The 10,058-nt window shown below is 32.7% G+C and overlaps 1 non-coding gene across 1 annotated transcript; it reads right to left on the bottom strand.

Annotated features, from left to right (window-relative positions):
- Positions 1–3,483: 3,483 nt before the first annotated feature.
- On the bottom strand, positions 3,484–3,554 carry Trnag-acc. Its single transcript has one exon. It is a non-coding gene; the product is annotated as a tRNA-Gly (tRNA).
- Positions 3,555–10,058: the final 6,504 nt, after the last annotated feature.

The following is a 10,058-nucleotide window of genomic DNA, read 5'->3' as shown; positions in this document are numbered from 1 at the left end:
CTCCAATCGAAATTCCAGGTGATATTCCGGACTAATCAGCAAATTAATGTAGCAATTGTTTTAAAATGTAATTGGAATATTGTTTTCAGTAACATGTTTTAATGTAGGCCGACAATTAAGAACGTAACATATTTCTGTTAAACCTGAGCATGATAGAAGCGTATTCTACCACAGAAACACTGCTTCTTAAGTAATGTTTTGTTAAGCTTCAGTCTCTAAGTGAACCAAAACAACTGGAGGTCATTGAACTAGGTCACTGACACTGACTGCCCCTGTAAGATGTTCTCTTTCCAGTCTCATACTTTTGAAAACACATATTTTAAAATCATGCATGGTGCTTACCTCTGTATCTAAACACTTCGCTATTTACATTAAGTGCGTTAATATTTTCTTAACAATCCGTATTTTTTTAATTTACCGAAATTGCACAAACAATTTAAGAATAATTTACTAACAACAAGAAACATTGTTTAAAACATGTGTACATGACGCGAATGTCTTGTAAGTCTTTATATATATATATATACGTGTTTTTCTTCATTATTAACGAAAAAATGATTCAATGTGTGTAAAATAAGGTAAACTTTATACTTAATCAAACAAGTGAAACTTTCCTACAGAAACCTTCAGGTTTCATTAGTTTCCATTTTCTTATTTATAGAAAAAACAAACTACAGGGAATTAATACTCATTGTTATCTTCATAGAATGAGTACAATATATTCAAATGTAAGAGAAAACTGAAAACTATCACCTTGCTCATTATGAGTTATAGTAAAACCTAATCTGGTCCCTTCATGAATGACATGTCTTTGCAAAAGTGCCCTGTGACTATGCTTAGGTAGGTCATACTCGGACATCGGCCCAAACAAGCGAGACGTTTAAACAATGCTGACACCCAGTGTTGGTGAGAAGATTTATTATATGTGCTTTTTATTTTATTCTTATTTCTTATACAATTTCGTGTTTATTATTGTATTATAATTATTATACTGCATTGCCAGATTAATGTATTGATTTAGGACAAATCTAAACTTTCTGAGCTGGCGCTAACCTCGTCAGATGTTATCGAGTTTATGACTGAAAATATCGCTAATGGCAAGGTCACCCAATTCATGATACAATGCACTGTAATTATTATAAGTAAAGTCATTTGAGCATTGAATTCAATTAGCTAAGCTCATTACTATGTATATATATATATCTGTAGATCTATGCAGGAATTTTGGATTGTACACAAGTTGATATTAATTGCTTTTCATTATCATCAGGTATTATTGGTATTTTCGGTTGTATTCCAGTTTTCCTCTTATCTACAACGTAAAGTCGACCGCATATTGTAAAAAATATAATTAATTGGTAAACTGTTTTCACTTGCTGCACTCCCGTCTCAATGAAGCATGTCAACGTAAATTTAACTGATATCAATTTCAAAAGAAATAACGTATATTAAGAAGAATGAAAACGTTTACTTAACTTCTAAAAGGAGTGTTATTACTGAACTCTGTTAATCAACGGTTATCAAACTCGAATTAATCTTTAAACCTCGTCATTTAATGTGCACTGTGAATAAATTGTATTTTTTATTTTCAAATACAAAGTATAATAGTACTTTCCTTGAAAATGCTCAATATGCTGACCATCCCTAAAGTCTTGAAGTTGTATGGACCAAAGAAGGAAGTAGTAATAGTATTACCATTTCAGAACAGCAACCACAAAAGGTTGAAAATAATTAAGCTTTCGCATTTCATAAAACTAATCCGTATTTTGAATTTTAATGAAATTTTAAATTTATTTAGAGTAAAAATATATTTAAAAAATGTAACACCTAAAAATAAGAAGTCATTTGTTACCTACAGACATATTTGCCCTGCTTGTGCAGACAAATACTTAGGGATATGCTTTCAAACGTGTAACAAAGCATATCCTTTGGAAACTTAAGAACTAGTGTGGCTAGTAGAAGTGATCGATGTTGATGAATGAAACGCCATGTGCTGTTTCTTAGTTTCAGTACACGAACTGCGTATAGTTTGTAGTGTTTGTTGTTGGTTGAGAAGTTTTTGGTACTTTTAAGTAACCCAGAACAGCTTCTAAGGAAAATGAGAATATTGAAGATGCTTTAGCCGTAGATACGAAAATTGGTAATGTGATTGCATCAGTTACTTTGAAATGTCCTCTTATTGACTTATGTAAGTTCAACTCTCTGAAAATCAACAAGTTTCTCAGTTCTCATGTAAGCGAGGTAAAGAGAGATTTCCCATACCATTATGAGGGATTCTTTGTTTCTTCAACTTCGTGAAAAGCTATTCGACAACTATCTATGCTAGCCGTACCTCAATAAAAATTGATATACCAGAGGAAGGCTGCTAGTCAAAACCATCCACCGCCAACTCTTGGGTTACTCTTTACGAACGAAGAGTGTGATTGAATGATTCACCTTCACATTATAACGCAGAATGTTCCGTGGTGAGTTTTGAAATCGGACTGATTGTGAATCGAGTGCCCTAATCACTAAGCCATGCAAGACAATCTATGATGAAGAAAGAGCACCAAGGTGTTGAATGAACCAGCAAATACACTACATAGATCGGAAAAATGTGAAATTTCGAATTACAAGTCACCGAATCATATTACAAGTATTGTAGTTTGTGGGAACACGATATCTCCTAAATTGACAATCTGGATTGCCTTCAACTTTATGGAGTGTTCAATATAGGACGATACTAGAAAGGTAATCTATGCCACAGGCTCTAGCCTATACAATGTGGTTATTGGATATTGATCGTTTCCAGAACGGACATTTATACTGAAGTATTTTCGGTATTTTGGATATCAACCTTTTTTTTTCTTTTCTATTTCCCATTGTCCTTGCGGACCGTTGAGCCGATGGCAGATCTTACTCTGCCATCGTTTCTAAGGCTGTTTCTTACATCAAGGATGCAACCCACTTGACAGCCTTCCCTCTTTGAAAGGACGAGCATGTTTGGTGTGACAGGGATTCGAACCCGCGACCCTCAGATTGCGAGTCGAGCACCTTAACCACCTGGCCATGCCGGGCCGGATATCAACATACTGGTCACATAAGTTCTAGCCTTAAAAGTACGAAATGTCTTTGCCCTAAATGAAATGAGAATTGTAAATACAAACTGGACAATCCAATGTGTATCACTTTTTGTGGACCATCATCAGCTGTTTTCTTCTGTTGAATAATATATAACAAGGTTAGGTAATCACGACAATTATGATATCGTGAAACTTTTCTCATAGCTATCCAGTGATCCTAGTTCCAGGATAAACTGCATTGTATTAACTCTACATTTTCTTGATATCCCAAAAATGAGATAAAAGATCAACTAAATAAAATACTAGATTCATTTATTTAAATAAATCAAAAGAATGTGAAAGTTATTAAAATTATATTATACTTCAACACACCATATTTTTTTGTCGTTAGTAACATATTGGTATCATACAAAATTTCGCTTGCATCGGCCGGGAATCCAACCCGGGACACCCGCGTGGTAGGCGAGTATTCTACCACTGAACCACCAATGCTTTTATAGATTGTATATTTCTATTTTTAATGTTCTAAAATATCTGTATGGTAATGAAGAATGATCTCAGTTTCTTAGATGGAAGTTTCTAGCAAGAGTAATCAGTACACTCAAACTATAGTCAAACACCAATCTTCTGTTCTCCTGGTCTTTATTCATGCTGTTCACTATAGAGAATTATTGAAATTGTCTACGTAATTTAAAGTAAAAGACTTAATAGCAATTTAGCAGCTTAAGTGAGGAGTCCTTGCGAAACGGTTCAGGTTCTTACTTGGACAAAACTTCGACTTTTCTGATATTATGGCACAGTACTGGAATATTATAAGAAAATAAATCTGATCAGAGAACAATGTAATTTAAAAGGCATCTTCATTACATTCTCCAAATACTACCAGGTGTTATATGAATCCAGGAATCAGGGATTCGGTCTGGAAAGTGATATATCAATTTAGGCTACAAGGTATTTTACAAAGGAAAGTTGAGTGTCGTTAGTTCGTTGAGTTTTGATCTATTTAACATCTGCCTTTCAAACAAATAGTTTACACAATTTTCTTGTCGGTAGTTGGTGCCTCGGTGCTCAAAGTAGCTAATATGTTAAAACATATGATACTATCATTTTTTACAATGCATGTGATATAATTATAGACGATAGATACAATGCCTTTTTTACCCTTATTAACATACGTAGTTGGTGGTATTAATGCTTATTCTCTATTATAACGGTCATACTGGACTAAATAATACTGGTATGTCTTTAAAATCTCTATTAGAGAATAGTGCCTTTTTTCATTTTTTAATGACGGTTCAGTTACTTAGTGGAATTTGTTTTATATATATATATCTCATTTCTATTATTAGCAACCTTGTTAGACTGTTTAAATGGAAGAACACTGCTAATAAATTCGATAATTATCATCGGCTGGTTGTAACCCCTATACATTGTAATACACCATCATGTTGGAATTTTTCTATAGCTAGTTGGAGTTTATGTTATTCCTTTTGCGCTACTCATACAACAGGTTTCATAGTTTTGGAAAGTATTGATGATTTTAAAATGATTTACATTCATGTATATGTCAGGATTTCTACTTCAAAATCAAGTATTATTTTATTTATATGCTCCTTAAAGGACTTATCGACGTGATTAAAGAACGGAAGAAAGTTAAATAATCTTTGAGGAAAAATTCTACTTTAAAATAATAATCAATTATGTTATCACCTTTGTCATCTTCAGTGATACCTACTATAAAATATGCCAAACACAATATTGACAGTCTTTCTGTAAGAGCTTCTAAACTAGTTGCTGTTGGAAAACAATTAAGCGAAATGCAGATAATTATTCCTTGGATACAATTTCTCGTGACGATATTAAGGACAAAGTTATTTTAATAGCTGAGTAATTTTATATAATTAGCGGAACAGCTAACAACTCTAAGAGGGCTCAAACATAAAAAGTGCTAAAAAGAATAAAATTTTGTTTCTTTGTTGGATACCACCCCCTCGTGGTGGGCAGAGCACAGATAGCCCATTGTGTAGCTTTGTGCTTAACTTCAAACAAACAAACTTTGTTAGATAAAGATGTTTCTACTATGTCAACTCGATTTGTTCAATCGGACTTAACACAAAACTTAAAAATTGTGGAGAATCTGCTCTGGAAAGCAATCGTGGTTATAATAAAATGGTGGTTATAATAAAATGAAAATCCTTCGATTTCACATCCAGAATGAAAAATAAATGAATGGAATGTGAAAATGAATATGTAATTTTAAATAATTTGTATCACCAATATGATTATTATTCTCCTGATGGAGCTGTTGATATAGAAATTGGACTCCTCCAAGTAACATTGCGTATATGTTCCCGACAACGTGTTCATAAAGCCAGATTCACTGTGACAAAACCAATTCCTACGCTATTCTAAGCACAGTCACGAATGGTAACTCCGTAACTGCTAACTGCTACTGCTAACAGAACACAAATAAGGCTTTTTCCAGCTAATGATAGCTTCTTAGAATATGTTTTTGACTTGTCTATTATAATCACTTTCTCAGGAGGTCAAACCCCTTTCAATTGAGGTATTTGGCCACGCCCAAGGTCTTATAGGTTAATTTACTCTAATGCTGCCTAAAAGAATTTCAATTTGAAGGTAGGCTGGTAAAGATCCTTATGAGTAATAATATCGAATGGGTATACGCGTGCCCCACGCTTGATATTGCTGGCACATAAAAATATAGCTTTGTTTATTGTTTATTTGAAGTTAAGCACAAAGCTACACAAAGGGCTATCTGTGCTCTGACCGCCACGGGTATCGAAACGCGGTTTTTAGACATACCGCTGTGCCACTGGGGGGCCAAAAATATAGCTGAGTAAAAGAAAAAGGTCTCACAGATTAATTTACTCTCATCTTTCCTAAAATAGTTTCAAGTGCCGCGGCTATTGAGGATTACCTCTTGTTTTATGGTTAAAAAGTAGATATTTCAGGGAATTTTATTTTCTTGATTTTAAGCAATGAAAAATTATAGACAGCTGAATATGCTGTAAAAATTTAAGTTAATTGAAACGGCTCTTAACCACAAGAAGTGTTTTAAGTATCTAAAAAAGGCTTATGTACGTCCAGTCTTTGTTTTAACTAGAAACGATACTTATAATAAAACAGGGTTCATTCTAATTGATGATTTTAAAATGATTTACATTCATGTATATGTCAGGTTTCTACTTCAAAATCAAGTATTATTTTATTTATATGCTCCTTAAAGGACTTATCGACGTGATTAAAGAACGGAAGAAAGTTAAATAATCTTTGAGGAAAAATTTTACTTTAAAAGAATAATCAATTATGTTATCACCTTCAGTGATACCTACTATAAAATATGCCAAACACAATATTGACAGTCTTTCTGTAAGAGCTTCTAAACTAGTTTGACATTCATCTAAATTGGTAAAAATTGCATTTTACATTAAGGTCTTACCTCGTCTTCTCCTGATAGTTAGAACTATTATTTTTTATTTCTTAGTTCGTTTTATCTCAAAACAAACCACACTGAACATATATTCAGCTGTACGAAACTTCTGATTTATAGTTTACAAATATATTTGACAAACCCTGAGCTTTTGTAAAACTTGCATAAGTGTTCTTTCTATTCTACGAAAACTATTTACTTTTGATATATATTATTGTTATTGTTAAAAAGGCTGGTGATGTAAAGCATGTGGTTTTACAACGAAGAAAATGGGACGAACTTCAGGATGCTTAACACAAAAATAAGAAACCCTATAACCAGGGTGCGCTTTCAGAAGGTAGACCTTTCTTCATCAGTGAAAAAGTAGGAAAGAATATTTAATCCTTTATTCTTAGCTAGTGCAGCACTAAAGAAGAATGTGTTATTCAATTTAAGTTACATTGTGGAGGGGCGTAGTTAGTACTAAAAAAGTGCGTGTGTAAGGGGGTGGGTGCGTAAAAACTTGGACCTTATTTTTGCACTAAGAATTTATGTGACTTAGATGAAAGTATTTAAAAATTCAGAAGATGTTGGACATTTTAGACTTTTATAGAATATTGAGGTAGTTACACTGTGGAAGGGCGTAGATAGTATGTGTGTGTCGAGGGGAGGAGGAGGAGGTATTTTTCCAAAAAGAAAAAAGAAGGATCTTTTCTTATGCACCAAGAATTTAAATGATTTCCATGAAAGTTACGTGTTTATTAATAAAGTCAGAAAATACTAAACCTTTTATACTTTTTTAAAAACTGAGGTGTTCATTCGACCCTCCTCGGCTACACCCTTAATATATTTGCCCTGTCCAGACAGTTTAAGTACCTTTGACAATCAGTGAAAGTTCTCTTCATCATACACTGTTGTAGTTAAAAATGTAGTGGACAGACTTCTTCTGTTTACCAACTCCTGCAGCAGCAACAGTAAGGAGTCAACTGTTGAATATAGTCAAAGTCTAAGTACGATGTTTCATTACATCACTAACAAACAAAGCAAATATTTATCTTATTATACCACTGTTTCTTATCGCGGATGTTTAAGTTCCAATTGTTATGAGTTCATAGTTCAACAAAAATTGTTTCCATAACGCTTTTTGTCCATTATCCACTATGATGCTTCCTTGATGATAAACAACGATTTTTTTTAATTGCTAATATGTATGAATGACTAAAATTTTTAAACTACTGTTTAAAGGTATAACTTAAAAAATGTTAACTGATTTAGGTAAATACTGTGAAACTTAGTAAGGAACTACACCAAACAAACTTTACAGTTATCAGTAATTTCAGCCTGTCTGCACCTAAAATATTGCCGTAGTTCTAGAAACAATTAACAGATGGCAAAACAATCGAAATATTACTAACTTGAGAAGAAGCGCCATCTTTCTGTATAAATTTAACACGATCATCAATGTATATGAAACTGACAGTCACGAGGTTGTATAACTTTCTATCTTTTAATTAATTTATTTATTTTATTGTTGTTGCATAATCACGAATTTTAAGATCAATTGCTGTTGATGTGGAGTGAAGTTTGTATTATAATTTAGAAAAAAACATAAATTATCCACTATAACTTTTAACGTTGTAATTTATGGTCAACAATACCCTATATTGTTCCAAACGTTATAAGTTAAAACAAAGCTATTTATAAGTTATGAAATTGTGGTATTCTTTATTATTTTTCATTCAGTCAATATTGTTTTTGTTAATAAGTAGTGCTACTTGTTTCAACATTCTTTATATTGGTGTCTGAAACTATAATTTTAATTTTTTTCTGGATCCCTTATTATAAGAAAAATATGCATACCGAGGAAAACTGTTTTTATTTCTTAAATTCACTAACTACTCCTAAACGATTTTTTGTTTACTCTGAACACAATTTACTCACTTCAACTCCGAGTAACAGGTACGTTTTTCACTTGATGTTAATATTCTAATTTTTTGTAACATAAAAACTTGTCTTCCTTAATTTAATTTTAATTGATCACAAGAAATTAATCTTCCAGCTACATTATTCAATGGCGAGGTAACTTAGTTTTTCACTAAAAGTTAATATTGCATAAAAATAACGGTTTTAAACAAATATTTATTATTTGATTAAACAGCCAAGCAGAAGGGTTGAAGACAACAAATAATGTTTGTTTGGATCGATTGTAATTTAACATTTTAATATCCTACAAAATAACCACACGTTGAAAGTCATATTTTTATGAAGTTTTAATTAATTACAAGTTTGACTATTGACCAGAGGTCAAGACAAGGTCATTACTAGTATAATCATATAGTATACACTCACACACACATATATATACACAATTGCAATTGACTTTCTTATGATATACTATATGTCTCATACTTTCTTTAATTCAACCATTTAACTAGGCAGACCGTAAGTGAGTTTTGTTATCATTGTATACGTAATGCCTTTCTACTATGATATAACCAAATCAATGCTCAAACAGGTGAGTTAATTTAAATTTTGTTGTTGGCGCTTTGTTACTGTGTTTGTTTGTTTTTAATTATGCACAAAGCTACACAATGGCTATCTGTGCTCTGCCCAGCACGGGTATCGAATCCCGGTTTCTAGCGTTGTGAATCCGCAGACATACCATTGTGCCATTGGGGGGCTTGTTACTGTGACTCAACTGTACAGAAGTTTGTGTTTTTGAATTAGTTAATAAGATTCAAATTTTGCTCCTTTACCCATATTCCAAGTTTTCTTCATAGAAAACGAAATCATGAGTCCAGTGGCGGCCACATAGGGTGAGCAGGCTTTGCAGGGCACAGGGGCCCACCAAGCTCTAATTAATTTTAAAAGATCTACTAACGATGTAACCAATTTGTTGTTATGTATTTATTTTAATATCAACGTTGTTTGCATAAGTTTATATTTAGAAGCATGCATAGCTTGTAATGTTAGATATATATATTGCGAAACTTCCGCTTATTCTCCGAAGTTGTAGGAGATTCTCGAGAGTAAGAATTAACAATATATCTATACACGTAAACGTTTAAATATAGCTCAGTATTGTTATGCAATTTGAATTTTCTAGAAAACCTTCCTTCGCCTGTAAATACAATCAACGCGCCGCGCCAAAGAGAGTTTCTATTAGTAGTTCGCCATAATCAATGTGATATAAACTTCGAAAGCTATAACTGTGATTTTTAGAACGCTTATCAATCGGAAACTTAAGATATTTGACCAGGAATATTTATAAATTTCAAACGTTGCAAATAGTTTAACTTCAGTGGATTCTCATCAGACATTAGTATTTTTAAGAAAACATTCCCCTAACTTTAAGAGTGGAAAGCAGCGTGCTCGGCCATAGACAAAGCTAGCTAGCTAGCTTCCCAGCGAATTGTTTCTAGATCGACTTGAAATTAAGTTGTTCATCGTAAACCTTCGATAAGATATCAAAGGAGCTCCAAACTAGAAAGAAGACTTTATATTGCTTGTAAGTTTGTGAAACTTTTGTTTATAAATCATTGTTTGTAATAACTATTTGTAATAAC

This window comes from Limulus polyphemus, unplaced genomic scaffold, assembly GCF_000517525.1.
Source record: "Limulus polyphemus unplaced genomic scaffold, Limulus_polyphemus-2.1.2 Scaffold470, whole genome shotgun sequence".
Taxonomy (NCBI): Eukaryota; Metazoa; Arthropoda; class Merostomata; order Xiphosura; family Limulidae; genus Limulus; species Limulus polyphemus.
This window is presented reverse-complemented; position numbering and strand designations above follow the sequence as displayed.